This window comes from Rhinopithecus roxellana, chromosome 16 (genome assembly GCF_007565055.1).
Source record: "Rhinopithecus roxellana isolate Shanxi Qingling chromosome 16, ASM756505v1, whole genome shotgun sequence".
In the NCBI taxonomy this organism is placed as follows: domain Eukaryota; kingdom Metazoa; phylum Chordata; class Mammalia; order Primates; family Cercopithecidae; genus Rhinopithecus; species Rhinopithecus roxellana.
In genome coordinates, this window is record NC_044564.1 from 3,105,350 (window position 1) to 3,111,848 (window position 6,499).

The following is a 6,499-nucleotide window of genomic DNA, read 5'->3' on the forward strand; positions in this document are numbered from 1 at the left end:
AGGATATTTCCTTTTTCACAATGGGCCCCAACGGACTCCCAAATATCACTTTCCAGATTCCACGAAAAGAGTGTTAGCAAACTGTTTCATGAGGAGAAACTTGTAACTCTGTGAGATGAATTCACTTATCACAAAGAAGTTTCTAAGAAGCTTCTTTCACGTTTTGAACTGATCATCTTTCCTTTATCATTGTAGGCGTCAATGCGATGGAAAGTATCCCTTCGCTGGTCCCTCAAAGACAGTGTTAATGGACTGTTCCAGGAAACAAAAGTGTAACTCTGTGAAATGAATTCACACATCACCAAGAAGTTTCTTAGAAAGCTTCTTTCTAGTTTTCATCGGAGGATATTTCCTTTGTCACCATAAGCTTCATTGCGCTAAGAAATATCCCATTGCAGATTTCAAAAAAATTCTGTTTGGAAACTGATCACTGAAGAGAAACGTGTAACTCTGTGAGTTGCATTCATACATCGAAGTGCATTTTCCCCGAAGGCTTCTATCCAGTTTTTATCTGAAGACATTTCCTTTTCACCATAGCCCTCAATGAGCTACAAAATATCACTTTGCAGAAAACCACGACAAGTGTGTTAGCAAACTGTTCAAAGAAGAGAAGGGTGAAATCTGTGTGAGGAAGTCACACCTCAGAAAGCAATCTCTCAGGAAGCTTCTCTCTAGTTATTATCTGATGATATTTCCTTTTTCACAATGGACCCCAAAGGGATCCCAAATATCACTTTTCAGATTCCACGAAAAGAGTGTTAGAAAACTGCATCATGAGGACAACTTGTAACTCTCTGAGATGAATTCACAGATCACAAAGAAGTTTCTCAGAACGCTTCTTTCACGTTTTGAACTGATGATATTTCCTTATCAACGAAGACCTCATTGCGATCCAAAGTAGCCCTTCTCACATTCCTCAAAGAAAGTGTTAGTGGACTTTTCCAGGAAACATAAATTTCACTCTGTGAGATGAATTCACTCATCCCCAAGAAATTTCTAAGAAGGCTTCATTTTAGTTTTCATTTGAGGATATATAATTTGTCACCGTAAGATTCATTGCGCTAAGAAGTTTCCCATTGCAGATTTCAAGAAAACTGTGTTAGCAAACTGATCACTGAAGAGAAAGTTGTAACTCTGTGAGTTGCATTGATATATCGAAGTGCATTTTCTCCGAAGGCTTCTTTCCAGTTTTTATCTGAAGATATTTCCTTTTTCACTGTAGCCCTCAATGAGCTCCCAAATATCACTTTGCAGTATCCACGACAACAGTGATAGCAAACTGTTCAAAGAAGGGAAGGGTGGAACGCAGTGTGATGAAGTCGAACCTCAGAAAGCAATCTCTCAGAAAGCTTCTCTCTAGTTATTATCTGAGGATATTTCCTTTTTCACAATGGACGCCAAAGGGCTCCCAAATATCACTTTGCAGATTCCACAAAAAGAGTGTTAGCAATCTGCTTCATGAGGACTATGTTGTAAATCTGTGAGATGAATTCACAGATCACAAAGTAGTATCTCAGAAAGCTTCTTTCACGTTTTGAACTGATGGATTATCCTTTAGCAGCGTAGGCCTCAATGTGATCCAAAGTAGCCTTTCTCAGATTCCTCGAAGACAGTGTTAATGGACTGTTCCCGGAAACATAAGTGTAACTCTGTGAGGTGAATTCACACATCATCAAGAAGTTTCTAGGAAAATTCTTTCTAGTTTACATCTGAAAGATATTTCTTTTTTCACCGTAAGCTTTATTGAGCTAACAAGTATCCCATTGCAGATTTCAAGAAACTGTGTTAGGAAACTGATCACTGAAGAGAACCATGTAACTCTGTGAGTTGCATTCATACATCGAACTGCATTTTCCCAGAAGGCTTCCTTCCAGTTTTTATCTGAAGATATTTCCTTTTTCACCACAGACCTCAATGAGCTCCCAAATATCACTTTTCAGAATCCATGAAAACAGTGTTAGCAAACTGTTCCAATAAGGGAAGGGTGGAACTCTGTGTGATGAAGTCACACATCAGAAAGCAATCTCTCAGAGAGCTTCTCTCTAGTTATTATCTGAGGATATTTCCTTTTTCACAATGGGCCCCAATGGGCTCCCAAATATCACTTTGCAGCTTCCACAAAGAGTGTTAGCAAATTGCCTCCTGAGGTCTAAGCTATAAATGTGTGAGATGAATTCACAGACACAAAGAAGTTTCTCAGAAAGCTTCTTTCACGTTTTAAACTGATGATAATTCCTTTATCAGCATAGGCCTCAATGCAATCAAAGTAGCCCTTCTCAGGTTCCTCAAAGACTGTGTTAATGGACTGTTGCAGGAAACAGAAGGGTAACTCTGTGAGATGAATTCACACATCACCAAGAGGTTTCAAAGAAAGCTTCTTTCTAGTTTTCATCTGAGGATATTTCCTTTGTCACCGTAAGCTTCACTGGGCTAAGAAGTACCCCCTTGTAGATTTCAAGAAAACTGTGTCAGCAAACTGATCCCTGAAGAGAATCGTGTAACTCTGTGAGTTGCATTCATACATCGAAGTGCATTTTCCTAGAAGGCTTCTTTCCAGTGTTTATCTGAAGATATTTCCTTTTTCACCAAAGGCCTCAATGAGCTCCCAAATATCACTTTGCAGAATCCACGACAACCGTGTAGGGAAACTGTCCCAAGAAGGGAAGGGTGGATCTCTGTGTGATGAAGTCACACATCAGAAAGCAATCTCTCAGATAGCTTCTCTCTAGTTATTATCTGAGGATATTTCCTTTTTCACAGTAGGCCCAAAAGGGCTCCCAAATATCACTTTGCAAATTCCACGATAAGAGTTTTAGCAAACTGCTTCCTGACATCAAAGCTGTAACTCTGTGAGATGAATTCACAGATCACAAAGACGTTTTTCAGAAAGCTTCTCTCACGTTTTGAGCTGATGATATTTCCTTTCCCAGTGTAGGCCTGAATGCGATACAAAGTAGCCCTTCTCAGGTTCCTCAAAGACAGTCTTAATGGACTATTCCAGAAAGCATAAGTGTAACTCTGTGAGATGAATTCACACTTCACCAAGAAGTTTCAAAGTAAGCTTCTTTCTAGTTTTCTTCTGAGGATATTTCCTTTTTCACCGTAAGCTTCATTGTGCTAAGAAGTATCCCATTGTAAATTTCAAGAAAACTGTTTTAGCAAACTGATCACTGAAGAGAACCGTGTTACTCATTCTGTTGCATTCATACATCGAAGTGCATTTTCCCAGAAGGCTTCCTTCCAGTTTTTATGTGAAGATATTTCTTTTTTCACCATAGCCCTCATTGAGCTCTCAAATATCACTTTGCAGAATCCACGACAACTGTGTTAGCAAACTTTTCCAAGAAGGGAAGGGTGGAATTCTGTGTGATGAAGTCACACATCAGAAAGCAATCTCTCAGAAAGCTTCTCTCTAGTTATTATATGAGTATATTTCCTTTTTCACCATGGGCCCCATTAGGCTCCCAAATATCACTTTGCAGATTCCACGAAAAGAGTGTTAGCAAACTGCTTCATGAGGACTAAGTTGCAACTCTGTGAGATGAATGCACAGATCACAAAGAACTTTCACAGAAAGCTTCTTTCACGTTTTAACTGATGATATTTCCTTTATCAGCGTTGGCCTCATTGCGATCCAAAGTAACCCTTCTAAGTTTCCTCAAAGACAGAGTTACTGGACTGTTCCCGGAAACATTAGCGTAACTCTGTGAGATGAATTCACACATCAACAAGAAGTTTCTAAGAAAACTTCTTTCTAGTTTTCTTCTGAGGATGTTTACTTTGTCATCGTAAGCTTCATTGTGCTAAGAAGTATCCCATTGCAGATTTCAAGAAAACTGTGTTAGCAAACTGAGCACTGAAGAGAAAGGTGTAACTCTGTGATTGGATTCGTACATCGAAGTGCATTATCCCAGAAAGCTTCCTTCATCTTTTTATCTGAGGATATTTCCTTTTTCACTATAGCCCTCAAAGAGCTCCCAAATATCACTTTGCAGAATTCACGACAACTGTGTAAGCAAAATGTTCCAAGAAGGGAAGGGAGGAACTCTGAGTGAGGAAGTCACACCTCAGAAAGCAATCTCTCAGAAAGCTTCTCTCTAGTTATTATCTGAGGATATTTCCTTTTTCACAATGGTCCACAAAGGGCTCCGAAATATCACTTTGCAGATTCCACAATAAGCGTGTTAGCAAACTGCTTCATGAGGACTAAGTTTTAACTGTATGAGATGAATTCACAGATCACAAAGAAGTTTCTCAGAAAGCTTCTTTCACGTTTTGAACTGATCATATTTCCTTTAGCAGCGTAGGACTCAATGCCATCCAAAGAAACCCTTTTCGGGTTCCTCAAAGACACTGTTAAGGGACTATTCCCGAAAACATAAGTGTAACTCTGTTTGATGAATTCACACATCACCAAGAAGTTTCTGAGACAGTTCTTTCTACTATTCATCTGAGGATATTTCCGTTGTCACTGTAAGCTCCATTGTGCTAAGAAGTATCCTACTGCAGATTTCAAGAAAACTGTGTTAGCAAACTGATCAATGAAAAGAAAGGTACCCCTCTGTGAGTTGCATTCATACATCGAAGTGCATTTTCCCAGAAGGCTTCTTTCCAGTTTTGATCTGAAGATATTTCTTTTTTCACCATAGCCCTCAATGAGCTCCCAAATATCACTTTGCAGAATCCACGACAACAGTGTTAGCAAACTGTTCCCAGAGGGGAAGGGTGGAACTCTGTGTGTTGAAGTCACACATCAGAAAGTAATCTCAAAGAAAGCTTGACTCTAGTTGCTATGTGAGGATATTTCCTTTTTTACACTGGGCCCCATGGGTTCTCGAATATCACTTTGCAGATTTCACGAAAAGAGTGTTAGCAAACTGCTGCATGAGGACTAAGTTGTAAATCAGTGAGATGAATTCACAAATCCCAAAGAAGTTTCTCAGAAAGCTTCTATCACGTTTTGAACTGATGATATTTCCTTTATCAGTGTAGGCCTCAATGCGATCTAAAGTAACCCTTCTCGGGTTCCTCAAAACAGTGTTAATGGACTGTTACCGGAAACATAAGTGTAATTCTGTGAGATGAATTCACATATCACCAAGAAGTTTCTAAGAAAGCTTCTTTCTAGTTTTCTTCTGAGGATATTTACTTGGTCACTGTAAGCTTCATTGCGCTATGATGTATCCCATTGCAAATTTCAAGGAAACGGTGGTAGCAAACTGATCACTGAAGAGAAAGGTGCCACCCTGTGAGTTGCATTCATATATTGAAGTAAATTTTCTCAGAACGCTTCTTTCCAGTATTTATCTGAAGATATTTTCTTTTTCACCATAGCCCACAATGAGCTCCCAAATATCATTTTGCAGAATCCACGACAACTGTGTTAGCCAACTGTTCCAAGAAGGGAAGGGTGGAATTCTGTGTGATAAAGTCACAACTCAGAAAGCAATCTCACAGAAAGCGTCTCTCTAGTTATTATCTCTTGATATTTCCTTTTTCACCCTGGGCCCCAATGGGCTCCCAATTATCACTTTGTAGATTCCATGAAAAGAGTTTTAGCAAACTGCTTCATGAGGACTAAGTTGTAACTCTGTGAGATGAATTCACAGATCACACAGAAGTTTCTAAAAAAACTTGTCTCACTTTTTGAACGGATTATATTTCCTTTAGCAGAGTAGGAATCAATGCATTCCAAAATAGCCCTTCTCGGGTTCCCCAAAGACAGTGTTAATGGACTGTTCCAGGAAACATAAGTGTAACTCTGTGAGATGAATTCATCCATCACCAAGAAGTTTCCACGAAAGTTATTTTCTAGTTTTCATCTGAGGGTATTTCCTTTCTCACCGTAAGCTTCACTGGACTAAGAAGTATCCCATTGCAGATTTCAAGAACACTGTGTTAGCAAACTAATCACTGAAGAGAAAGGTGTAACTCTGTGAGTTGCATTCATACATCGAAGTGCATTTTCCCAGAAGGTTTCCTTCCAGTTTTTATCTGAAGATACTTCCTTTTTCACCATAGCCCTCAGTGAGCTCCCAAATATCACTTTGCAGAATCCACGACAACTGTGTTAGCAAACTGTTCCAAGAAGGGAAGGGTGGAAATCTGTGTGATGAAGTCACACCTCAGAAAACAACCTCTCAGACAGCTTCCCTCTAGTTATTATCTGAGGATATTTCCTTTTTCACACTGGGCCCCAAAGGGCTCCCAAATATCACTTTGCAGATTCCACGAAAAGAGTGTTAGCAAACTGCTTCATGAGGACTAATTTGTAACACTTTGAGATGAATTTACAGATCACAAAGAAGTGTCTCAGAAAGCATCTTTCACGTTTTGAACTGATGATATTTCCTTTATCAGCGTCGGCCTCAATGAGATCCAAACTAACCCTTCTCGTTTTCCTCAAAGATAGTGTTAATGGACTGTTCCCGGAAACATAAGTGTAACTCTGTGAGATGAATTCACACAACACCAAGAAGTTTCTACGAAAGCTTTTTTC